General features: G+C 37.5%; 1 protein-coding gene and 1 long non-coding RNA gene across 3 annotated transcripts in view; both read right to left on the bottom strand.

Moving 5' to 3' along the window:
• Window positions 1–27,857, bottom strand: part of NALF1 (NALCN channel auxiliary factor 1) — a 477,589-nt gene that overhangs the window by 413,897 nt on the left and 35,835 nt on the right. The window lies entirely within an intron of this gene.
• On the bottom strand, window positions 745–26,543 carry LOC136013689 (uncharacterized). Of its 2 annotated transcripts, none has more exons than XR_010612319.1 (3): window positions 26,178–26,543; window positions 6,876–6,996; window positions 745–2,452 (listed from the first exon to the last, which is right to left on the bottom strand). It is a non-coding gene; the product is annotated as an uncharacterized LOC136013689 (long non-coding RNA). The 2 variants fall into 2 exon arrangements; XR_010612318.1 differs by having other exon boundaries at window positions 745–2,449.

Genomic DNA, 27,857 nt, shown 5'->3' with positions numbered 1-27,857 from the left:
AATTTTCAGTCCTCAAGGGAATTGGGTACACAACAGCAGAGACAGGAAAAGCAATACAGACAGGGCTAATGGTCAAATTCCATAATTTTTGCTAAGGCATGAATCTCCTCAGGATTTTCCTTAAATAAAAACTGAATCTAAATAAGGAGGTAAAATTTTTCAAAATCAAGAACTGTAGCTAAAAGTGCAGCTCTCACTGATTTAGTGTCTAGCGTTTGGCAACAATGCTTTCAGAAATCTCCATAACTCTAGAAAACACCTGAGGATAATGACATTGTGCCAGACCTTCCAAAACTGCCTGTAGCAGATATAAATTCCTTCCTCCAAACCACAAATCAAGTAAGCTCCTTGCAGATCTCTACTACCAGTTTTAGCTTGCCTTTATCTCCCTATAATAAGATTTGGCTAGTCTGCTCACATTATATATGGGCCCCTTAACAACTCATTCAACTTTTAGCCCAGAAGCTTCCTATTCCTCAAGCACAGAACGCTTCTTTCCTGCAGTCACTGCAGCATGTAAATATAGGACTACAGTGGATCTATGGCTTTGAAGCCATGCACATTCATCTAACAGGGTATTCCTGAGGATTCAACCACGTAACAAAGGAAGCATCATTGCCATGATTTGGCCATGTCTGTATATCTATAACTTTATGTGATCAGTGAAAACAGGAATGAAAATGAGAAATGTTTCAATAGATGAATTCTGGAGTCAGCAACGAATGATATTTGATGTCGGCAATATTCCTTATTTTTTTTTTTACCAAACTTTAATCAATGAACAATAATTAATGCATGGGTTTAAGCCATTTTTCAATAGTTTAAAGATACATTCCATTAACGTTTTTAAATTATTTATATTTACACATCTACATTTAAATACATATATATACATTATACAAATATTTACTTATATATTATGAAAAACATAGGATTTCCATGAAACAGAAACAGCTGAGAAAGCAGGTTTGCTGACACTGAAGATCATTTATAATTATCATAAATGACTGCCCAGATAAAATGCCACTAGACAGCTATGTAACTGTTTGGAGAACCCTGGCTAGGCCTCCAGAACCTTCTTTTCTAACATTATGTTATAAAATAAACTCTATACTGTTTACACTTAAAACAGCTGACCTGAAGACAAGGTCTTGTTTATCTGCTTTTGATACTTTACCAGTATTCCTTTTATTTATGGCTACCACTGAAATAATGAAGGAGGGAGGGGGATAAACAAAGTAAGAAAGCAAGTAAGCAAGAGAAAGAAAGCAAGCAAGAAACAAAAGAACCCCATTCATCTTTTTCCTATGCTAAATGCCTGGCTTCCACTTAACAGCAGTATATAATATGGGATCACCTAACTAAGAGGAATTATCCATCAGTTTGCCAGGAACAGCTAAGCCAACAAGTAATTGGAAATATGGAGGAAAATTAATAGAAAAAACACATCCGGCTTTGTACAGCAGTTACCTAAACTAAGCCATGTGGGATGTTTTTACTTCTTAGAACTGGATTAATAACTATGACCATAAACAAAGCCATTGTGTTTTCTTCTAATCCAGCAGGAAAGCATGTATTAGTACTGCAAACCACTTTTTTTTTTTTTTTTTTATGAATGTTTGGCCACTAGACCTCTGGCATTTCACGCACATCAGACCACATATGCTGGGAAGTTTCAAAAATGCTTCTACTGTTTTAATGCTTGTACAATGCTTGAGCACTTCTGTGAACATTTTCATTGGCCTAGAAGACAAAACTGCATTTTCATTTACCAAAAATGTGTGGGGTGGACAATAATCCAGTGCAGCAATGCTGGAAGATGTCTGCTACCAAAGTGCTTCTCCTTTCAGGGAACTAGATAAAACAGCAGTACTGGGCACATAACATGATCTCTTCGTTAGTTTCGATAATGCTGTATTTTACTCTGCTTGTAGCTCATTTTATGTGTTTAATGAGCTCAGATGCAAGTAGATAAATAGAACATACTGCATAAGTAAATCGGGAGTAGTTAAAAGGTCAAAGTTTGGACCTGATCAGGAAAATAAGAATCTTAAAAATGACCACATGCTACTATATATATCTACTTTATGTGTCTAACTATGCTGCCAGCTTTCCCGAAGCAGGGAAGCTCCACAAGTCACCTGGATTATCCCATTAAATCGTGCAGGGAGAGAAGCAGTTCTATAAATGCCACAGGATAACATCACTGCTACGCAGTTTCAACTTACCATCCAGAAATTACAAGACAAATTATTGGTCTGCTAATTGAAATTAAGAGCAGGCATACAACATTTGCTAACACAGATTCTACAGAAAACCTCAGCTGGCTGTACTCGGCAAACATTCCATGGAAGTGTGACCACCAGCTGCAGCAAGATCAAGTCCTTCCTCTTCACTGCCCCATAGGCATCCCCCAGACATGATCTTCTTTCCCGCAGTGCTGCCCCACCTACTTGGAGGGAGAAGAAGTGCTATGAGGACTTGGTGGTGTCTCACTGTGCCTGGATTTCTCACAGCCTGGCTCTGGCAGGGGTGGAAGAGAGCCACTGCCACCACAGTACACAGACACAGAAGGCAGAGACTCAGTGCTAAGGATGTGTCAGAGACGAGCCACTGCTGAGTTCCCACCATGCACAAGACCAAGAAGCACACTGTCCCAAAATACGCCTTCCACAGCAGTAACTTTCTTGAACAAAATCACTTATTAATTAGCAGCCACCTGTTCATTAGTAATAGAACTAGGAAATGAAACAGGAAAACTCAAAAGTTTATTCCATAAAGCTGTAACCTAAGAAAACAACCAAACAAAAAAAATCTCACATAATTAAGTCCTGCCACTAGTTGGTGGTTTGAGTTTGGCTGCAGGGAGCTTGTGCTTGGTTTTTATTTAATATACAAATTTATCTCAGTTGTAATGTTGTCATGATATTTTGTTACAGAGGAAATCAATTGAAACAGTTCATTTATTTGGTTTTCTTGTTCCTGCGGAAATGGAAAGCTGAGCATGTCAGTGCTGTGCATGTAAACCATAAAATAAATTAAAAAAAAAAAAAACCAAAACAAAAACCACAAAACATAAACTTTATGTGTAAACCGTAAAAGTACACTGGCTGAGGACAATAGTTTTAACTAACTGGAACAGACAGCAGGCCACTTTCATTATTCACCCTAAGAAAACTAGAATATTAAAAACCAAGAACAAAAAGTGAAAAGTAAATTAGAAGTAAATTAGGAACTGATTTTATGAATTCCTGTGAGGATCTTGCTAGTCTTCATATATAAACAGCAATCAAATACAAAATAGTTTCACAAATAGTGTGCAGGATAGGAGCAACAGATTTCAAACAATGTTAATAAAAAAAGTAATCTAAGGTACCATTAGCCACAAAAAAGAAAGATCTTTAAAGTGTACCTAATTATTGCAGTCTTGATTAGGCCTATTAAAATATTACTACTGTTTATCTCATTGTGTTTTTTCTTTTTTTTTTCATTGTTTTTCCTGGTAACATTAATTTTTTACGTTGAATACAAATTTTAGGGAAAATGTGAATAATCTAAGATTCTAATATGCATTATGCCAAGAGCACACTAAATTTAATTTATTTCCTCTTAATAAAATCAGAGAAGGTCACCAGAAAGTTTAGGAAGGAAGATACTAACAGAAAACTCCATCCAAAATGATCTAATCAATTACTTTTCATCAATCACATATCTGGGAGTAAATCTGCACTGTTTGGCTCAGAATGACATTTGCTTAAACCCTATCCACATGCTCAGTGTCGAGCACATGCTTATAACTTGGTGAACAAATGTTTAGAGACAGAAAACTGAATCAGGATTCCCATTCCTAAGTAATTCCTCCAGAAGATGAGCTGGTTGCCAAAAGCTATGCCTAAGTATGGAATCTGATACTAAAGTGAAACCAGCTTTGTAATACCCCACCAGATCAAAACCATCACAAGTTCATGATGCACACCATCAATCACATGCAGGTGTCAGCTGCTGGTTCGAATGTGTTCAAACAGGTTTTTCTGACAAATCACTGGTAAGCTCAAGGACTGGTCAAATATTGTCTGTCCACTGCTGCCCTTACACCACCAGCATAAGTGTGTGAGGGCAGCATAAACTCTGTATATGCTTATATACAGATATATAACTTATATAACTAAGCGCTGGTTAGTTTGCCAGAAATGTAATTGTGTGTCAATTCCTCATCCAAATGAAATTAGCACTCCTGGGTCACCCAGGAGCACACAGATCAGCTATTAACAACTGTGAAACAAAAGCCTAATAACATCTACTGTAAAATAGGCATATCAATAGTTCTTGCCATTGCCAGAATATGGAGAGGATTAATTCAAATCCCTGTAAATCCCAGAGGCCCTTTCTGTTGTGGGAAATTCAGCAAAATAGTCATATTTCAGAACTTACTTTTTTCTACTTTGAAATTGTCTTGACTACATATATCAGTATTACTGTTCACACTACGTAAGCAAAAGATAACAGCAGAAAGTAAACACAAAATCCTAAATAACGTACCTCATTCTGATATCTTTATTATCCAAACTACAATTCAAAACACTACCCTACCCAAGTAACTTATTAGAGAGGGATTTTTTGGTCAAATTCTCATGGGAAAGCTTACCTTAATAACAAAAAATGTTATACTAGATATTCCCTGAAACATCTGAAACTTTATATGAGTCCATGAACTGATTGGAAAATTGTAAATAAATTATTACAGTAAGTGAAAATGGTGCACATTTGTACAGTCAATGCTGGAAATTACTTTCTATATTGGGATATAAATAGACGGCAACAATAATCCCATTTTGGCTAGTCATCTTTGCAGCAGGATGAGCTACTCAATCCAACTTCAGAACCTGAAGGCTACTGAGCTGGTGCAACTGCCATTTTCCCATTTCTCTTTCATCCCATTACATGAAACTACCTGGTTTCTAGCATATTACCTACAGTCATCCCAGTAAGGCAGAATCTCTGTAAGAATTCCTTTCTTATTTCCAGCCCTTTCTGCATCCTAATAAGAACTACAACATCAAAGCTCCACCCATGATTTGAAGCGCAGAGCTACTTGGAAGTCCAGCTTCCATTTTTTTCCAAGGTCGCAAAGAGAAACTCAACTCCAGCCTGTTTCTGGATTTACAAGTAAAACTTAAACAAGTGATGGATATACACACCTTGCTTTCACTGAATATTTGTCAGAGTTAATGACTATATCAAGTAGAATGAACTCACTGAAATATATTTCAAATAAACAGAATAGAAGCAAGAGCCTTTTTGCAGCCCTTGGAACAGAAGCATGTGTCATGGAACTGACAAATGCAAGTTCCAGCCCAGGCAAACTGTAGTTTACCCCTAGGCAGAACTCAGGAGAATAAACACGACTGCAAATTTTTCTTTCTCATCTTCCTATAATTCATCTTAAATCTTTCCCATCCTACTACGATTTTCCTCAACAGATTTTGTTTCAGCTTACATAAGGTACTGGCAACTCATACAGTGGTGAGCAAAATTTCTAAGTTAGCAAACTTCTGATGTTACCTTTAGTTTGAAAATAACTCTCTCTGGTAGATCACTGGGTCATATACTCAAAATCCAGTTCAGTGTCTTCTCCCACACAGATTCAAGCAATATGATTTTATCTTTCTTTTTTTCCTGAGAGAAATTACACAGAAATGCAAACCTCAAAGTTGCTTTCCATACTCCACAAACTCAGAGTGCCAGAGTGATCACTTCTGTCCTTGAACTTCTGCTCCCTACTTGCACTGTATTGAGCTATCTCAGTAACTACCAAATATTTTGTTAAAAACCTGTTGTATACAAGTATAGAAATAGAACTTTCTGGCGTTCCCTAGACAGGAAAGTGAAAAGAATGAAGTCTGTGGATGGAGTAGAGGAAGCTTTTAGAGGTAGATGCAGGAGACTGAAAGACGTAAGCATGCAGAATGGGGGCTGGCTGGACAGATAAAACAAAGATACAAGTGGACCTGTTCACTGTTTTGGGCAGTCAGACAAGTTGGAAAGAACAGATTATGCTTTGGTCAATGAAGAATTCCTCGACTTGAGGAGAGTGAGAAATGACAAATCAGTGGCATAATCAGCTATTTCTCTGTACTAAATGGAAGAGAATCTGGTGCTGATCCTTGATCTTGAAGCCAAGTGGCTTACATGGCATCTGCCTAAAGAAGGTCTGCCTAGACACTTCTCAAGGGGAACTGTGTTAAAAAAAGCCGGATGTAGTTGTCCTAAACAGATCCAGGAACTGAACTAACCTAAAATGTTCAATTCTTGACCACTACAGCTTCAGTTCCCTTGCCCTTTTTAATTTATGCATATATTCAGCAGCATAAACATTTCCACAAAGTACAAAGCAAGCAAGACTGCAATAAGAAGGGATTAAGTTATGCTCAAGCAGTATATGTTAAACACTTAAATGTGTAGGAAGGGTGTACTCCTTGGAGTAAAATATGCAATTGCCTTTTGATGGGTTGAGTTGAAAAATATGAACAGGTATTTATTAGGCCATTTGGAAGTCCCACCCCAGCTTGACTTCAAGCGGACTAATCTAAAAGGATACTTTCAGCCCTGGAAGTGTTCAAGACCAAACTGGAAAGAGCTTTGTGCAACCTGGCCTAGTGGAAGATGTCCCTACCCATGGCAGGGGCATTGGAACTAGATGATCTTTAACACATCTTAAAACCCAAACCAATCTATGCTTCTATGCTACCATGTATGACTGCATGTCTCTATTCCTTCATAATTTATCAAGGGGTAAGCTGTTCTGTAGACTTTTTGTTTCTTGCAAGCTAAGGCAGAAGTAAAATGAAAATGAGAAGTTTCAAGTATCACCATACTTGGGAAGCTTGCTGACTCCTTGGGGGACCAGTGGGCACTCGACTGTGATATCACAAAATTTACTTTCAGTCACAATCCAGGGTGAGAGCCAGTGAAGCTCATCTCAGTCCTCCCAGGATCCTGAAATGACAAAAAGGAGTCAACACCCCCAGAAGCACAGTCCTTTCCTGATTGCCTACAGGTCCCAGGCTAATAAACTAAAACCTTTTGCTGTTCTTAGGAAGATACTGCACTATCTTTTTCCTGCTTTCATTAACAGAAATCAAGAAAGCTTTTGTAAAATGTGATATATATATATATATATATCACAAGATGCAGCAGGGAAAAATACATCTAACATACGTGTTTTTAAATATTTTTCAAATACTGTTCCCCTTCTGTCTCATTTACTGCAACATCTTCTCCCTGTCCCATCTTTAGCTGAACAGCAGGTGGAACAAAAAGGGAGGGAGATGTTGGACTACTGATCAAGAAAATGGCTCTGTTGGCACAGGTGTCTCACATTTATTGCCCCCCCCCCCCTTTTTTTTTTCCCTGTGCAAGGCAGTAAAAAACAGTGCCATTCCAGCTGGGGATTTCAGATATAATTTTGTTTACTTATACTTACTGAGATGATTTATCTTTCTCCTTTCTATTTTGAACAGATTGTATATCTCTATTTCCCACTTTCAGGCAAAGGTACTAAATCTTTTTTAAGCCTATTTAAGATACAGCTTCCGCTGTGGGTAAAATAAATATGTAACAGGATCGATTAGAATAATTTTTCAAATAGTTCTAGGTGAAACCACTGACTTCCTAACTTATAAAACACTATCTCTAACAGAAAATATGAATTTCTGTGTCATTATTGAAGCGATGAGCAAGGCTTTAGTTTGAATTAAACTTTGCAACTTGGAAGGGGAATTGAAGCATTTTAGTCACAGCATCCTTCCAGAAATTAGAGAATTTGGTCTTTCAGTATAGAATAAATTTTCTGTCAAGTTAAAAGCAAATCTTCTATTTAAATGATTGATTACACTGATTTTAGAAGTGCCATTACAAATGTTAGCAGCATATATTAAAAATGTTCAATTCAGACAGTTTCTTTCTGAGAAATTCAGCACCAAGTTGTTTCATCATGACTGCTGGGTGATTTTATTCAAAATAACTGTAAGGTTAATTACGTAAATATACTTGTGTAAAAATAGTAAGTGATAAGAGTTAAGGTTGAGGCCTTTATAATACACATATTGCTGCTTTTATGCTGCAAACATTAAAATATTTTGGCCTGGTATCAACATACCATATTCTCCATTCTGTATGAATTTTCAATCCACATTTCTTCTTACAGTCACAGAATCAGCTAGGTTGGAAAAGACCTTTAAGATCATCAAGTCCAACCTCTACACCAGGACTGCCAAGTCCACCACTAAACCATGTCACTAAGGGCCAGTTTTTGAACACTTCCAGGGATGGTGATTCCATCACTTCCCTGGGAAGCCTGTTCCAGTGCCTGCTCACCCTTTCGGTAAAGAAATTTTTCCAAATATCCAATCTAAATCTCCACTGAAAAACAGCAAATCAGCATAATAACATACAGAATTATATTTATATCAATTGTACAGCCAGTTTAATATTCAATACATCCCTTGTATTGTGGCCTGCTCTCCTAATTTAAGAAAGAACATAGAGTGACTAGCCTCAAACTCCCTGTGAAGCCGCATTTTTCAATATGAAATTGAGAAAGTTCTGTGCTGGTTTTCCAGTGGAGATCAGTTTGGCCTCATGCTATACAAATGGTTCGTAAATATGCACCTGAAGGAGCTGCAGAAGAAAGGAGAGAACAGGAAGCTGCTGTTTGGTAATGGGGAGGAAAGCCCAGACAGGGGAAGGGAGTTTTCCACACTTCTAGAAGTTCAAGACATTAGCAAAAGGCAGCCTCTGCTACCCAAGCAGCCTTTCTGCTACGGAAACAGAAGACAAAGCTCCTCCATAACCCATGCATCATTTCCCATGTTTCCTACTCCATGCTCAGAGTCTTGCCTAAAAATCTATCTCCCAGCAACTTGATCTTCAAAGTTAAAAAGAAGGTTTATAATACCAGGCAACTTGTTTCTTTTATCTGGACTATGATAAGCTTCAAGTGACCTGAGCTGGAAACAGAGAATAGAGTGTCTGTAGTGCTGCTCACTGTTCCACCTGAAACAGATTTTCAGTGCTCTTAACCTAAGTGAAGAGTTCTTTAAAGGGATCAGGATCACACGGAGTAGACGGCTTTGCTTCTAAATACAAGAAACCCTGACCAAGTATATGGACACAAAAGGAACTCCATGCAGGAACAACTCCGGAGTGTGTAAAAGACTTAATTTCATGTCTTCTGATTTTCATTAGTTTTTTTTTTACACCCTTTGTAGTTAAAGCATCATAGGAAAAAGATTTCTAAACAAAAAGATCATTATCTCACAATCAGATGGACAAATCAGTTTAAATTTATGAAATACTTAGTGCACATCATTTTTCTCTGTCTTCAATACTACAAAGGCATAAATTTCAGATTTGTTTTAAAACAGCGAATGCTCATTTCCAACTGTTATAAACCGAATCAATCCATTCAACTTTGACATAGAAGTAACTTTTTTAAGTTGTCAAATAAATACCTTATAAATAAAAAAAAATTGTTACATGTGTATTTGATATTCTATTAGAAGAATTTAAGCCTCTGTTATTTTATCTTTAATTGCAATTTAAATTCTAAAGATGAGCAGTACTCAAAAGAGAACTACTAGTTTGGTAAAAAAACATCATAAGTCTGCCTTAATCAAAACCCAAAATCTGGCAACAAAATGTAGTTGTAAAGGGTTTGCTTTATATATTGCTGTGAAAAGCTTTGCAATGTTAATATTTCAAAATAAATACTTTTGTAGAGTTTCTCAATGATTAATAAGCTTGCCATTTTTAATGTAAAACATGAAGCACACATTTGTATTCCTAATAATAAGTAGATGGAAGACTGTAAGCAGTTCAAGAAAATAAATTACATTATTCTTTAACATCACGTTCTCTGACATCACAAACATCACAATCAAGAATGACAATGCAGAATCTGCCACATTATGTTGAAAAAACAAACCAAGTGCTTCTGCTTTGACCATAACATACCCTAGCATATTCACAGAGCACATCTGAATTTTTAGTTTTATCTTGCTGACTCATCCATCTCCCTTTAGCAATTTTGGTGCCTGATAACTGGCTACATCCCTCAGAAGGCACTACTGTGACAATTGCTATTACCAGAAATTATTATTATTCCTCTGGCCAGAAGCTGTCTGCTTATCTACCTAAGTTTTAATTCTGAACTCATCTCCATACTATTTCTGTGCCCACTACAAGCCCATGACAGGCAGAGAGAGTGTCACACAGCGTGGGAAGGCGGAAGCACCGAGTTGGTTTCCAGATGCTTCCCTCTCTGCCGCTCTGGCAGAAGGAGCAAGCAGGGCTTGCCTGCCAAATGTGGCAAAACCACTCCTAGCTCAAGGGAAATCTTGGCTTTGCTGAAACCCATGGAACAATGCCCATCTTCAGCAGAGCTGGTTTTTGCCTCTGCGGTGGTGATGGGAAAGGACAAGACAGCTGATAAAGTGAGGAGGGCACTGGGCAAAGGAAAGAGAGACACCATGCAGCTGGGTGAGGTGAAGCCGTGAAGGAAGGAAGTCAGATCTTGGGTCTTTGGTCTCACTTGATGTGCTACATTAAGATGGATGATACTCACAACATCACTGGAATTATTTATTAACCAGAGTTGGCAAAACAACACACTCACCATCCTATTTTTCTTTATTATCTTACACAACTTATTCGTATGCCTAACCTGAGCCCTGTAACATTTCATCATTGTCCTCTTTGTCCGTCTTCACCCCACCATCTTTCTTACTACATGTCATCCTCATTCATCATGTCATATTTAAAATTTAGATGGCAATATCTCTTGGAACAAAGCTGTATCTCACTGAAACTCCTGGACAGAGCCTGCAGCACATCCTTCTTAGCACGCAAAGTAACAAAATCAATACAGGTTTACTTTAATCATTCTCATCCTTATAGCAAGAAAGGACAGAATTAGGTTCCCCAGAATCTAATACTATCAAGATATCATTTGATTTCATCATCCTTGAACCCTCTAAATTATGTAGTATTCCCTTCATCTTTAGACTGCAGATCATTAAGAGTAGCTGAGGCACACAATTTCAAGGATCTCTTCCCAAAAATACACTTTCCATCCTTCATCTCTTCAGAAAACCATACCATGATCAGCTAGCTATTCCTTGGTGAGAGACTATGGTGCTGCTTACCACCTAGTTCACATTCCCTGCTAGTGATCTGCATTAACACCAGCCACCACCAGTTTTTGTTCTCTTTAACGTGATGTCACTTGACACAGCAAAAGCTTAAAAACACTGAACTCTTCACTTTGTCAATTCTCCTTCCTTTTGATGATGTGATCTGGATTCACAGCCTTGCAAAATGTATAGTGGAAAAGAGGTATAAGAGAAATGTGGCCAACAGACCTGTCCAAAATCACAAGCAGCTGTATCTACACCAATTCTTGCCTAATACCCAGTGGCATGGAGAACTGGATATCCTTTTTTCCTGTACTAACCTTTAAACATACATCAACACTGAATTTCGAGCTTGTTAGCTTACCAGCACTAACTCAGCTCACCTCCTGTTACTACTTTGCTACCAGGCTTGACATTTCTGGGCATATTGATGTCCTTTCCTTCATTTATTTTACATGTAATTTGTCCTCATACACTGCATCATGCTTGATACTTCAGAGCAGACTCCCTAGCGCAGATGTCAGCAATCTGACTAGAACAGTTTGCTGAACTGCAGGTTTATTTCTCAAACCCAGGATTATGTTTATTGCCAGTCACCTTATTGATATAATCTTCAATGCATTTGGCAGCAGAGCCTGGTTCCTGCTTATTTGGACCTCCAAGAGCTATGATCTTCCTAAGCTGCCTTCCTCAGGAAGCAGACCTCACCTCCTGGACCCATGCTACATCATGGCATCCAGAATTTACCCCTCTTCCATATAATAGGTGGTGACTTATTCCCAAGCAGAGTTTTACTTATTCTTACCACTGCACTGCCCTGGTAATTCAAAAATAAACAGAAGCTTATAAACTATGGAGGGAACTGGCAAACTTGGCACGCCTAGTAAGAACATTTTAACATGTATTAATTCACACACATATTTGGCAACCCTCAAAAGATATCAGCACTTGAAAATTAATTCATAGAAAACTAGCAGCCTCTGATGTTTTCCATACCCTTAGATGACTATCCTAGCATTAAAGGCCAGAGGAAATTCTGACAACTATCAGGGTGGAGAGTAAAGGCTGCAGAAGGCATTTACAGGGAAAATGAAACATTAGAGTAACACAGGTAAAGATGCTGCAGGCCAAAGGGATTTTGGCTTACAGACAATATAGTTTCCCTCTTACTCCTTCAGTATTACTCTCTAAACTACTGCTGAATTACAAGGTTGGAAGGAGGTTTGCAGATAACCTTGGTCATGTGAGTTTGTCACCATGTCTAATAAATTCTCCTTGTCCTACTAATTTGCAATAATAGCAAATATAAATTTGATTCCAGTTCTCCATAATTTCACAAGTGAACACAAACTTATTTGAATTAAAAGAATCTGTAAAAATATACTGAGAATTCTGTAATCATTTACACCAACTACTGCTGCTCAAGGTTGCTCATTTCAGGTGAAACTCTAGAACAGGCAGTTTGAATGCAACTGTGAGAAACTTTATCTTCAAAATATCAAAATTATAAATTTCATATACTGTATTTTTCTGTCAAGTTCAGCCAGGAGGCTATAACACATCTTCACTGTCTTGTTCCCTCCTTTGTGTTCCTTTGCCAGGTTTTCTAGGTGGAAACTGCAAGCACCTTTCTTATCATAGTATCAGCTGCAATGTTTTTTCAAAATGTAATTTCTACAAAGCTCTGGTGGTTAATATACATCAATGCTATAATTTACTCCAAGAAATCATTTGGTAGATTGTAAAATACAGAAGAAATTGGGTTCTTTTTTCCACTCACTTCAAGACTTTTAATTAATCTTTCCACTATGAATGGTATATCAAAATCAGATATTTTCATGAATCCAAATAACAGGAAAATTAATCAAGTTAAGCAAAATACTTTAATAATCTATCCTTACATATTCTAAACTTTCTTCCTTTAATGCTAGACTTGACATTAATTTTTTTCTTTGAAACTTAGCATATGAAGTATCAATATTTGATTTTCAAATCTTTTGATCACTAAACACATGGTAAGTATGTTAACATTATACAAAAAGTATTGAAACTACCATAGTCTCTGACATTTCCACTTCACTACAAATGCTTTAAGAACAAAACTAATCCACTATGTAAATATATTTCATTGAAAAATTTCTGTCCATCTATAGAATTAAATTATTTCCCCTGAGAATATAACAGGTAAAAATGAGAGGGGGAAGGACAGAAGACGGCAAGAAAAAGCATTCAGAATCTGGGAGCTGTTGGGCAGAGGTAGCACACGACATGTTTAAAGAAAAAATGTATTCTGCTTCCATTGTGTCAGGTTAGCAGTAAATACCAAAGGTCAATTTTTTCACTTTCTGGGAATCCTTCCCATGTCATGCTGACGCATTTAGGTTTTACATAAATTAACATGTGATTGCTAGACTAGATGGCTAATGGAATATATGTTTAATAATGTGAAAGCTCAAAATCCCTTAAGACTGTTAAATGAGATACCATTAACTCCCCTGCCAGAAAGGATGCTAGTGGCATGTCAGAGACAACATACTTTCCAAATGAGTTGACTAGGAAACAGTCTCACTCTAGGAGAATGAGAAAATTTACAGAAAAGAGGCTGCCCCATTCAGTCAAATACTCCACATCTCACAGGAGTCCTGCCAGACTGTTACCTTGTGCAGAGGACTACAGTGCTAATTCCTTGTGCAGGAACAGTGTAATACATTACTCTCAAATCCAGCCAGCTTATCCAAGAAGAGACACTTGTAGCAGTTGCCAGTAGAATCAATAGACTGAAATTAATCATCCACTGGCTGAACTCAGTAGGAGCCAGCATGTGCTAGAGTCAGAGGAAATGTAAGAGAGTCACACTTCTTATCTGCCTCAAGATTATCTTTGACAGTCTCACAGCCAACATAATTTGAGAACTCTAGTATTATTCAGCTATGTGCCAAGCCTCAACCATCACTTTTGATTATTTACATAAGACAAGGGCCCCCAGAGGACCTCCTCTTTCATTTTTCCCAAGGGTACAGGGAAAGGAAAAGAATCTGATATCCACTGTCCTGTGGAGGGAGACTCTTACGGTTCCCAGTAGAGCATGAGGGATCTAGCAGTCGGAAAAAAGGAAACCCAGGATTGGTTTCATCACAGTCTTCTTGCCTGATCTTGAGGAGTCAAGCTCTGTACCTAGTGACTCACTTTACCATCTGCTCAACATCACAGGAGTACTGCGAGGATAAATACATTAAGAGTAGGAGGCACAAGTTACTACAGTGATGAAGGCAATATAGTATATGTCAGCTACCAAAATGAAGGTGTAATTGTAGTTTATGCTATGCTCTTCTGCAGCAGTAGTAGAGAAAAGCCAGCATAGGCTTTAGTAGGTGGTAGCTGCCACAAAAAGCTATTTTCCAAAGAAGCTGAGAAGCTCCACAAGAGAAACTGATTCCATATAGTGATAAATTTACTCACCTCAGAAAAAAAATGACTCAGGTTCAGTTTCCCACACCATAAGCTGTTCATTTACATAAACTGTAAATTTAACAACAACATAAGCGCAACAACAACATGCATATAACAACATAAATAAGTACCCAGTAGGTACTCAGTTGGGCTATGCTGTACTTGGCATCAAGATATTCTTCTAAGTTGAAATAAGAAATTGAATGCATATCTTCTGTGTGAAATGACAACTACTTTTGTTTTCCAGTTTCAGCAATTTTAAGAAGCATTACCTTGATTTTAATCTCCACAAAACATTTATTTTAGAAATTACATACTTATCGGTTGTATTCTGACAAGTTTTTATTTCTTCTCTTGTCAAGAGAACAGCAAGTATAGCTTTGAATCTGACAAACGAGTAGCTTTTGCCTCTCAACAACTTCTTAGTTTCCTCTATACACCATCATAGCAGTTTACTATTTCACTGTTACTGAGAGCACCTTGGTGACCAAAGTATTTTGTTATGCTGAACACCACATTCTTCTCTTACTATTTGCTTATTAATTTTGAATTCCACAGGTGTCCTTATCTATAAAAAGTATAAAGGAACAAACTGTTAAATTCTGTTGGTGACTTCCAGATGGTCTGTGATGAAAAGCTTACATCAATCAGTGCCTTAACATTTAAAAAAAAAAAAAAAACCTCTATTCCCAGGGTTTACTCAATCATTATCTCAAGAGTCCCAAGTTCTTAAAATTAAATATTGTATACAAATGAAAAATATTTTCTTTAATTTTTGTTTCATTTTAAGTGTTTCCTTATTTATTAACAACTGTGAGGTTATTGTGGGAATCTAAAATAAACTAAAAAGCCACTGAAATTATTTCTTTCAATTATTCATTTAACAATGAACAATGAAAACTGGAGAGGAACATTTTACAAGAGAATGTAGTGACAGGACAACAGGTAATGGCTTTAGACTGAAAAAGGGTAAATTCAAAGTAGATATAAGTAGAAATTCTTCACTATAACAGTGGTGAGGCACTGGCACAGGCTGCTCAGAGAAGCTGTGGCTGCCTAATCCCTAGGAGTGTTCAAGGCCAGCTTGGACAGGCCGTTAAGAAACCTGGTCTAGTGGAAGATGTCACTGCCCATGGCAAGGCAGTTAGAATTAGATTATCTTTATATATCTCAACCCAAATCATTCTAGGACTTCTTTACAGCCTTTCTAAACAACCTTTGACTGAGACTGAACTTTTTTTTTTTTTTATTTTTGCTTTTTTACAACCCACAGACAAGTCACTGGAAAAGATGGCAAGGAAGCCTTGCTGTTTACCAAGGCTGAGCTCTGGCTGCCTAAATAAAAAGCTGTAAGTCCAAGCTGGCCACAGTCAAATGAATTATTCCACAGCCTCAACATTTACTCCTTGAACTTGTGTCAAGCTACCACCACAGGAACACTACTTCGGCTCAATGTGATTGAATTACAAAGAGAGATATATCGTCTGCCTTTTTACCACCAACTGATATCTGTTTACGTCTTACAAAAGAACAGCTTTGAGATGAGAATTTACACAAAATACTGATTTCTGGTAATTTTTCACAAATATAAATGCATATATTCTCCTTACAGGTTTAAGCACCTAAACTACATTCCTTTCTTCCCTAGTATAATACTCCTTTTACATTCTGCATTTCAGAAACTTTGATTTTCAGGAAAGATTAGGTAAAAAAAATTGTTTCTTCTATGAAGAGCAAAGATGGAAAAGAGCTTTCTTTTCACCAAATTTGAAACACCTCTTTAGTTGAAGAGAGATCAGCCAGTAGTGTCAGAAACCACTCAGTCCTGCTGTGCAAACCTATGACACAGCAGTGTGAAAACTGTCACTCCAATGTTTATTCATACTTCCAGACACTCAGGTGGTAAAGACTTAAAGCATCCTAAGTAAACAAAAAGTGTATTTGAACTACTATTTCATGTCATCTCGTATAGGGGCAAATTTCCATCTAATCTTAAAGAAACTGACAGCGCTTTAAAAGTTTCTTTCTGGTTTTCCTCATTCAGATTATTAAGCAGTAATTATTACAAACACGCTCTTCTCCCAATTCACGTTCTGAATTGCAGATGTCTCTACATACACATTGATAGAAGTGTTCATCTTCATAAGTAGCAGTAATTTCACATGTACCTGAAATATCCTTTCTACTGCAAAAAGTACTCAACATACACAAACTTCCTAGCTGTGATAGGTCACATAGAAAGTGATCTGACAGGCTGACTGGAGAAGCTGTGACTCCCCATCCCTTGTAGTGTCCAAGGTCAGGTTAGATGAGGCTTTGAGCATTTAATCAACCTGGTCTAACAGAAGGTGTACATGATTTTCATGGAAAATGTGAAGGGACAATTCAGCTAACAACCAATTTTTGTTTGCTCACAAAACTTGGCCTTTTTAGAATCACAGAATAGTTAGGGTTGGAAAGGACCTCAAGATCATCTAGTTCCAACCCCCTGCCATGGGCAGGGACACCTCACACTAAACCATCCCACCCAAGGCTTCATCCAACCTGGCCTTGAACACTGCCAGGGATGGAGCATTCACAACCTCCCTGGGCAACCAATTCCAGTAACTCACCACCCTAACAGGAAAGAACTTCCTCCTTATATCCAATCTAAACTTCCCCTGTTTAAGTTTTAACCCATTACCCCTTGTCCTATCACTACAGCCCCTAATGAAGAGTCCCTCCCCAGCATCCTTATAAGCCCCCTGCAGATACTAGAAGGCTGCTATGAGGTCTCCACGCAGCCTTCTCTTCTCCAGGCTGAACAGCCCCAACTTCCTCAGCCTGTCTTCATACGGGAGGTGCTCCAGTCCCCTGATCATCCTCGTGGCCCTCCTCTGGACTTGTTCCAGCAGTTCCATGTCCTTTTTATGTTGAGGACACCAGAACTGCACACAATACTCCAGGTGAGGTCTCACAAGAGCAGAGTAGAGGGGCAGGATCACCTCCTTCGACCTGCTGGTCACACTCATTTTGATGCAACCCAGGATACAGTTGGCTTTCTGGGCTGCAAGCACACACTGAAGCTGGCTCATGTTCATTTTCTCATCAACCAACACCCCCAAGTCCTTCTCTGCAGGGCTGCTCTGAATCTCTTCTTCACCCAGCCTGTAGCTGTGCCTGGGATTGCTCCGACCCAGGTGTAGGACCTTGCACTTGTCATGGTTGAGCTTCATAAGGTTGGCATCAGCCCACCTCACAAGCGTGTCAAGGTCCCTCTTGATGGCATCCCTTCCCTGCATCGTATCAATAGAATTTTCTTTTAATCTTTATAAGCATTATTTCTATATGCTAGGAAAAACAAACCAAATATAACTAGGATTGAACAGGTTAAAACACAGAGGTTTGTGTGCTACAATGCAAGCATCTCTGAAACAACAATGGTTAATAACATGATTGTTAATAACATGATATGACTTGCATCTGGCTAATGGATAGCAATGCAGCAGCAGCTTAACGTGGTTTACCATGACAGTTTTCTGGTAACACGTAAGCTCTCAGGCCAGATAAATACTTAGGAAATAAGCCGAGTCAACTAACCTGACATCTGGGTCTCCCTTCCAAGCACAACACTGGAAAAAACAGGACTTCAACTACACTGTTCAAATACAGCAATTGAAAGCACTTTTTAAATAGACGGCACATGGCAATTTTTCCATGTTTGTTTACAGGGACTATTTTAGTTCAGAACCTGGGGGACGCTAATGTGAACTAAATTAAAATGCAAGTACAGAGGTGGTTATTGTTGGCTATCAATGGCTATCAGTAGTAAAGCTACCTGATACCCTCATCAATTTTTCAGCTTTACACCCTTGTGTACCAGTACACGGGACAGAAACACTGAAAACTATTTCTGCAGAGATGCAAAAAAATGCAGCGGTACACTAGTGTCCTGCATTTTCCTGTTCAGATCTTGCACTACTTAAGACATGCAAGTTTTACAAGTACCAGGCTTTTTTTTTTTTTCCTCAAAAAAAGAGATAAAAAGTTCAGCTCTAGATCTATCAAATTATTTAAGAAATTTTTCTCCTGCAGAAAACTGTCTAGCTGTGTGTTTACGTATTCTAAATTAAATACGTATTGATTTTTACTACAGCCTGCTAGAAATACTTCACAGTTTAACTCAGAAAATGTTCAAAACCAGTTTGAAAATTCAATTAAACATTCTGAATCATGTGAATTACAGTTTTGTTATCGTTGTTATTTTAAAAACAGCAAAAAGCACTGGGGATGAATCAAAACATTTTATAATATTATAATTTGACTGAAGAATATGCAAATCAAGTATTTATAAAGATATACCTCAGATTAATCCTTCCAGAAATTTTAAAAGGTTGAGAGACCAAAAGGCATGATTCATTCTGATTCATATTACTCTGCATAAGGGAGTTAGACTCACATATAACCAATGGATAAATAGGCCTGCCAATATTTAGCCTGTATAACTATTTCTCTGTATAAACAGGGGCTTTTAGTCTCCAATGCTCTCTCTGTAGCACTTCTCCCAGTTCCTTTCAGTACTAAACAAACCTCTTCTCTGCCTTCACCACAAACTCCTACATCCAATTTACACTGCATCCCACTTAGTTTAAAGAATAACATGAGAGAGTGTATTTCTAGAGAGTTGTTAGTTCTTGCATGTTTTGCTGTAAAAGAACTAATGGTCAAGGTTCATTTATTGCATGAACCTCAGAAAGAGCACAGCTGGAGCTGCAGTTATTACAATTGTGATGTGAATATTATTATGACAATGGAGTCTTCTTTATGGATGAGTGTTGTACATAAGATGTACGTACTAATAATTAGTCAGAAAGGTTCTGGCTTTTACAGCACACGGTTCACACCAGCACAGCAGAATACAACAGAATACAACTAATTAATGGCATTGCATTTCCCTACTTTATGGTGAAAAAGCACTTCGCTATTATGTGTGGTAAACTATACAGCAGATACATTATATTAAGGACTTGGCAATCTATACCTCGCTCATAGCAAAAGGCTGATCTATAGATAAATTTTTAGACAGTGGGTAGAAAATATCAATAAAAGCTTTACATGCACAAATTGAAATAATGCATTTCCTATTTTATGTTGCAAATAGCATGAAAATATTCATTATTTTAAAGATTCAACAATTTATTGGAGCTGTATCGCTGCCCTTAAAACAGGACTTCTTAAAAGAATGTGTCTGAGAAGCTTTCAAGTTGATGAAAAGAAAAAATACAGTAGCAGAAATTTTCAGGTTTTAAAAATGTGCTTTATAAAATATTCCATATGTCTTACAACATGTCTTTTTATGTTTGCAGGTTTAAAGAATATTATGTATTAAATATCATGGGGAAAAGTACAAATGCATTTCTCAATATGTATACTACTAGAGGGATGCATCAAAACGGTGTTATGCATGATAACTCTTCAACCTGGATCACCCATCAAAAGGATTTCTCTCAGTGGAATACAAAGAGCTCTCCAAATTTCCCAGTTTGGGTTCAGTAATCCCATCCGACATCAGATCAGTTATCTTTATGGAGCTAGAGCTGCTGGTGGCCTGGATTTTAATCTCACCCGAAAGGCAGATATGATTTGCATAGGATCTCTAATTTTTTTTTTTTTTGAGGGGGGGCGGGGGCAGGAATTGGGGTGGGAGGGGAACAGAACCACTTCTTTTACAATAGCTTTAAAAACAATCTGTTTAAATCCTATGACTATTTGAAATACCAGAATTCTAAGGGACAGTGTTCAGCCATTTCTGACCATATGATCTGCTTTTTGCTCACAAATTTGAATCGACAGTGATATGGCAGAACATTATTTTATAATAGGCCTATGCCAGCCAGCAAATTACAAATGTAATAATAAGATTTTTTCCAGCATTCACATACACATTTCTAATGTGCTAATTAGTTTTTATAACTTAACAGCAAAGTAATCAGTGACTAATAAAAAGCTGCAACCATGTAAATTTTATGCCCAGCAGCTCTACCTTTTAACTTGGGGGGTTTATACTGTATCATATAAAAGCCCAGAACTAATAAACCATATCAACTCGCTACATCAGCCAGCTACTGACTGTGAAGTATTTAACTTGCATTTTACTTGTATACATTTTTAATATATCACAGTATGTATACATACACACAACTTATCTTCAATGCAAGCTTTCCATTTTTATCAATACAAAATCTTTCTTACTATAGAAATGCCATTCAACTTGCTCACAACTTTTAAAGAAATCATGGTGCACTGCTGAACTTAGAGGGGTGGGATTGTTCCAATATATAGCTTTTAACAAAGGCTTTTGTATGTTTTGTATTCATGTGCATAATATTCAGCAATTAATCCCAAATTAAACAGAGCTAGGAAACCTAGGACACTCACAAACTTTCACAGCAAGAATTTTACAAGTAAAAGAAAAAAGCAGTTGACATCACAGGTAAGGAATAATAGTCTATGTTAGGAGGAAGACAGCAATGAAAAAATTTCATCTCAGATAACTTTGACACACTACCAAAGCAAGCATTGACCTCCTCAAGGCTTAAATATACAGGAAAGTGCATCATTAGCATGTTTTCCAAAGAAATAAAATATGGAAAAGGAAAAAGAAAAGGGAATAATGTATATGTTAATATGACCAACAGTTCCAGATTTTATCTGAAACCAGAAATGTTCAGCTCATTTCATTTGCAGCACAAAATCTAACATTATAGTTCATTATGCACATTTAATAATACCTGGATAAAAAACATCTACTCCATAGTCTTGTGGAAAGTAATGTCTTAGAGAGCACTAATTTTGAAAGGTTCACTATGTATTGGATTGCTTATTTTTTTAAATGCAAAGATGGTAAATTTACATCAGACACTAGGAAGAAATTCTTTACTGTGCTGAGGCACTGTCACGAGTTGCCCAAAGAAGCTGGATGCCCCATTCCTGGCAGTGTTCAAGGCTAGGTTGGATGGGGCTTTGAGCAACCTGGACAAGTGGAAGGTGACCCTGTCCATGGCAGGGGGGGTTGGAACGAGGTGAGCTTTAGGGTTCCTTTCAACCCAACACATTTTATAATGAAGAGTTAATGGCTGTGGGCAATTGTAACAAATAGTATTCAATTTATCATTATGAACGTGATTCAATTTATCATTATGCATTCAAGTTATCATATAGTATATCATTATGTAATATAGATAACGATATTATTATTCTGTATCATGTCCTATAATAGTAACTGTGACCTAAAGCTTTAAAAAAAAAAAAAAATCTTTGTTTACATTTTAGCAAGCAACCTAAAGGATAGCTATAGCCAGTTCTGTAACAGCATGGTGTTAGTAAAACAGTGGCCATGACACACATGCATTTCTGTACACAGGGGTGCAAAATCAGTAACAAACCAACAGATACAACTCTGCTGCAGATGCTCCCAAACAAGCAAAATAAAACAGATGGTTTCAAGACACATGGTACCCGAAGTAGAATCATAGAATCATAGAATAGTTAGGGTTGCAAAGGACCTCAAGATCATCTAGTTCCAACCCCCTGCCATGGGCAGGGACACCACACACTAAGCCATCCCACACAAGGCTTCATCCAACCTGACCTTGAACACTGCCAGGGATGGAGCACTCACAACCTCCCTGGGCAACCGATTCCATTGTCTCACCACCCTAACAGGAAAGAATTTCCTCCTTATATCCAATCTAAACTTCCCCTGTTTAAGTTTTAACCCATTACCCCTTGTCCTGTCACTACAGTCCCTGATGAAGAGTCCCTCCCCAGCATCCCTATAGGCCCCCTTCAGATACTGGAAGGCTGCTATGAGGTCTCCACGCAGCCTTGTCTTCTCCAGGCTGAACAGCCCCAACTTCCTCAGCCTGTCTTCATACGGGAGGTGCTCCAGTCCCCTGATCATCCTCGTGGCCCTCCTCTGGACTTGTTCCAGCAGTTCCATGTCCTTTTTATGTTGAGGACACCAGAACAGCACACAATACTCCAGGTGAGGTCTCACAAGAGCAGAGTAGAGGGGCAGGATCACCTCCTTCAGCCTGTTGGTCACGCTCCTTTTGATGCGGCCCAGGATACGCTTGGCTTTCTGGGCTGCAAGTGCACACTGCCAGCTGATGTTCATTTTCTCATCAACCAGCACCCCCAAGTCCTTCTCTGCAGTCTCTAACTACTGTCAGTCAGTGCAAGTGAGCCCATCAATTCCAAATCAGAATCAAAGCCTTAACATCCCCAAGTAATTCCTGACCCTGTGACACTGTGCTGGAGATCAAATTCTGAGACAGCATAACTTTAAGCACGTTGCATGCTACTGAAGTAAAAAGGCTGGCAGCAAAACTTCAGATGATGTAATAACATTTCCTGAGTCTAATGCAAATGTCTGGTTTGTCACTTAAAAAGACTCTAAAACAATCAGATTTACAAAATTAAATTACTTCATATAATGTTTCAGTGCCTAGATTAGCCATGACCTTTCTTCATCTGATGACTTTCTAAACATGATGGACATTGATCTGTGGCTCAAAATTGAAGAGAAGGCATTTAGGATTTGAAAATATAAATCAGGTTAATTCAAATGCAGTGCTAAAGTAAGGTGTGCAATTTAATTTTGATATTTCTGTCAAAACATTATTCAGTTGTAACTGTACCTTCCTAAGTGTGGGATGATAATTTCCTTTACAGGAAATCACTCAGAAAGGTTTCTAAGGAAACCAGGCAAGCAAACCAAACTAATATCGGGTTTTATATGACAGCGAATGCCACACAAGAGGAGTTGGAAGAGAATTTTCATGGGAAAATACTGTGAATGTGAATAAAGATAAATCAGGTTTAAACAGCAACTGTTAGAGAATTCTTTGCTTCTTACTTGAGATATTTTACTAGGTTAAGCAAAAAAAGAGGTATCCAGCATATGAACAGGAACACAAATATCAATATGAACAGTGGCGTGTGGGAGACAATCTATTTAGCAAAATCCAAATGTAACTAAAGGAAGGTAAGAAAAGGAAAATGTAGATTATTTTAATGCCACTTTTAGAGTGGGTAAAGTGAAATGGGAGGAATCTCAACACTGCAGTAATGACAGATGCTTTTGTGGTTTGACTACGGTCAGCTAAAAATATGGCTAAAGGAGACAGAAACTGCATGTAAATAAACTAGATGGGAGTGTTTTTTTTCACATGCAAAGCACGTCCAGCCTGAGTGCTGTTAAAAATCAGACTCCCAACAAGAGAAAGGAAGAGAGGCTACGTCTGAATTTTTGATTTTTCAAACTTCAGAGGTACTTGAGTCCTTCTAAAAATCCTGAATGTCTTTCATTTAATATTCCTCTGCAGAGGCCATTTCTTGCTTTCTTCCCTAGCAGAGCTAAACTGCTCCCATAATGTCTAAGGGATCAGAGGGAAGGGGGTGGTTCAGGCAGTGTGGGGCTCCAACCATGAATTAAGGCATCTTCTTGTTTAGGGTGTACGTGCAACATCTTTAAAAAAAAAAAAACACAAAAAAACAATAATAATCAGGCTGGAGGCATGAGTTTTTTACTCTTGGGCAAGAGCAGTCATACTGGGAACTGGGAGCACAGCAGGTGACTGTACACAGCTCTACTATGGCAGGTGCTAACCATGAATAATGAAGAGGCTTTGTGCTTCAAACCAAACATCTCTTACAAATGAAAAAGACACAACTGACTTAAATGTTTGAGGTTATATGGGAGGTGAGGTTTCCAGGCAGAATTAATTACCTCCATTAGACCATTTCGTATCAAGGGAAGCATTACCTCAGCACTTATGGGTACATCCATATTAGATCACCTGCAAGACAACTCATTTTCCACCCACCTCCCAGGCTTTCTTCCTCTTGAAACCCAGGTGCAGGAATGGGGAGGACTGTACTTCCAAATAAAGTAATACTGGGGTATGTCTTACTGATCTTAACTGGGAAGATCTCTCTGGACCTATAGGTATAATCCAGTTTGTGGCTATGTGGGTGTCATAGCATATCATATGTATCGATCATACTAAATATTCTAGATTTACGTTTTTTCCAAAGATACTTCAGAGCTTAGGCTACTATTTATGGCATCTAGATAATCAAATACCAAGTTTTAAGTTCTCTTTTTATACAGGATAGAGTCTTGCGTTTCTTTTCCATGTACTGTGTCATGATTAATAAAATTATATTGCTTTTTAGATGACTTTGGTCTTTCTTTTGCTGGGATACTAAGTAGCTAGTTCTATTTCAAGTTCCAATCACAGGACTCTTTCTAATTCTCATTTAATATCTGATTTTCTCAGCTGGACAACTTTCAACTAGTATGATGCATCAAAATCACTATTAATATCAGTATTAGTATCTTAAGAGCACACAAATCTTTGATTTACAGTATTGGATAGCTCTTCTCTTACAATAAATTATATACATTATTTTATTTACCACTGCTTGGATATCTTTATCATATTGTCAGCTACTGGAATGTAATATGTCATTTGCAGCTTCAGGTACATATCCTTTGGATTACTCTATTAGAAAATGAGATAAATGCAAAAAATATTGAACTATTTTATCACATATCATGAACAAAAATGAGACAATATAATAAGGTTGCTTTACTGCACCTCCTGAAAATATTCACTTATTAATCACACAGACAGCTTTTCTACTTTCCTTACCCATTGGTGTGTTTGATTAGCAACCAACTATATTTTGAGATTTTTGACATCCATGATGGAACTGATCTGGAAGTAAAATTATTTCACAAACAAAAATATCAGTATGTTTAATTATCCCTGGCAGATCTTTATCCATACCTCTATGCAGGTAGCAAAATCCCAAACACTCCGGGTGCAACAACCTGCTGGGTCTTAAACATGCTCTTATAAACGGGGAGAACACACCCCTTCACCTGAACTTTGCAGAGAATTAATCATTTACCAATCTCTATACCTTAGAACAGGAAACAGAAGACATTTTGCTGTCATAGACAAAAAATTTTTGGTGAGAAGAAGGCTTGTGTATTTTTGCTCCAGAAAACAAAAACAAAATGCAAGCATTTCACTTTCTGAACTTCCCAAAAGGGAAATCCCTGTTAATCAGCCCATCTGCAGAAGAAATGTTTATTTGGATTCTTCTGAAGAAGGTAATTAATTACTTATTTTCTTGTCAACAAATCAAACCCTCAAGATTTATGTCTTATCTTAAAGCAAAAGGTACATCCTTATTAAAAGATATTTTAATATCCATTTTTCCTTTTGAAAGTCACATTATTTCTCCCTTTTGCAAGCACATATACACATATTTTATGAATATCTAGGCAAAATAGGCACAAATATCTAGGCACAAATATGAATTTGTGATTTAACATCATACAGACATAGGAGAGGAGAAATTAATGTAAATCATAAACCAAGTACTATACCTCTTCCCTTTCAAAAAAAAAAAAAAATCCTTTAAGCAAAAACTATCAACAGTTTAAATAGTAAAGGCAGATGCTAAAGGGTCACCTACTTTTCCATCTTGCAGTCATTGCCAGGATAGTTCTGTAGATATAAAGAACAAGCCACTGAGCCAGATCCCGCTGTTCAAGAAATATGTTTCACAGCCAGGTAATCGCTTTCCTCAGACTGTTGTACCAAAAGGAGAGGAAAGACAGACAAAAAACCCTACCTGTAATGTGGTAGACTGCTTCAAGAGGATATGGTCATAAAACGTTCTGAACTTTGTTTTATTGCAAAAATCTGTAACCAGACATCTGCCACAAAAAAAGTAAACTTTCAAAATAAAATTCCAGCACTGTTAGATCACAATACTGTAGATTATAACCTCTCATAAAGATTAATGGCAATTGGAAATTAAAGAATGTTGTTGTTTTGGGGGGGGGGTGTGTCTTTGATTTGGTTTTTTGTGTTTGTTTGTTTATATTTTACTTTACATCTTTTGACAAAGACCCTTCCTGTAATATCATTTCACTACAGATCTCTTCTAAAAATTGTTGTAAGACACTACATATTTATGTTAAAAACGAACAGTTAAGGAAGCAAGAAGTTTCACATTTTTAAAGGTGTAACTAAAACAGGCTAAACTAACATCTTTCCTTTACCCTTCAGAAGTCCGCCATATCTCAACAGGCTGAGAGTCAGTATGACTTGCAAGAACAAATTGTTACTAGTCATTACATTCTACCAGTGTCATACCATTGGTGGACTTGAAGGAAAACAGATATTCAACAGACTCCTCTGTCAGAAAACAGACAAATGAGTAAGCTATGAATGTCATGGACTTGTATTTTTACATTGGTGAACAATTTACCTAAAACACTATTTTAATCTGAATATGAACACTGAATCTACCTATTTGATGTACTTTAAAATTACAGGTCAAGTCCTCTACATTGTAAAATCTGCTGAAAAAAGAAATTGTTTTGAGGAGTAAAAATAATTCATGTGTGACAGATATTCACTGTAGTAATAACCGTTTCTAAATTATGGATTTATGCAACAGTATGTCAGAAGCAGCAGGTCATGCTTATTCTGGTGTCCTCATTTGAGATTGTCTTGCTATAACATGGTCAGTTTCTCTGTCCTGAGAGCAGATAACCTGGACTGTGTGTGGGTGTTATATTGTCACACTTCCAGTTTCTTATTATTTATAATTTAAAAAAACAAAATCTTATCATGGTTGGCTTTTTATCAAATGATGTGCAGTAATTTTGCTAGAACAGCTCTTGCAGTCACAGTCAAGTAAGTTGGAGTCTGATACTGGAACAGGACACCCAGGATACAGCTCTGTATCTTTTTTCTTCAGTGGCACATGCATCAGGGATTCAGCACAGCATCTGGTATTTTTATTGACTTTTTTTGTCTGTGCAGAAAGGAAAAGAGACAGTTTCTTGCATGACAGTTACTTAGACTTGAAAAAATGTAGGAAAGAAGCTTTAGTAGCATTTAGGTGCTGATGTATGTCAAAGAGTAAAGAGTAATGCAAGTACCACAACCAGTCCGTAAATCAATAATCAGGAACTGGTCATGGACTTCGCCATGACATAGAAGCATCTATCTCCTTCACACATCACAAATTTCTTCCACTGTTGTGTCATCTGTCAGAAAATTGCATAGGTGTGTATTTGCAGACTCAAATCTGCAGTGCATTGAAAGCAGTGAAATAGTTCTGTGTCTGGTTATTGAAACA

This window comes from Lathamus discolor, chromosome 4 (genome assembly GCF_037157495.1).
Source record: "Lathamus discolor isolate bLatDis1 chromosome 4, bLatDis1.hap1, whole genome shotgun sequence".
NCBI lineage: Eukaryota > Metazoa > Chordata > Aves > Psittaciformes > Psittacidae > Lathamus > Lathamus discolor.
The sequence above is the reverse complement of the archived record's forward strand: the minus strand, read 5'-3'. Positions and strand labels throughout refer to the sequence as shown.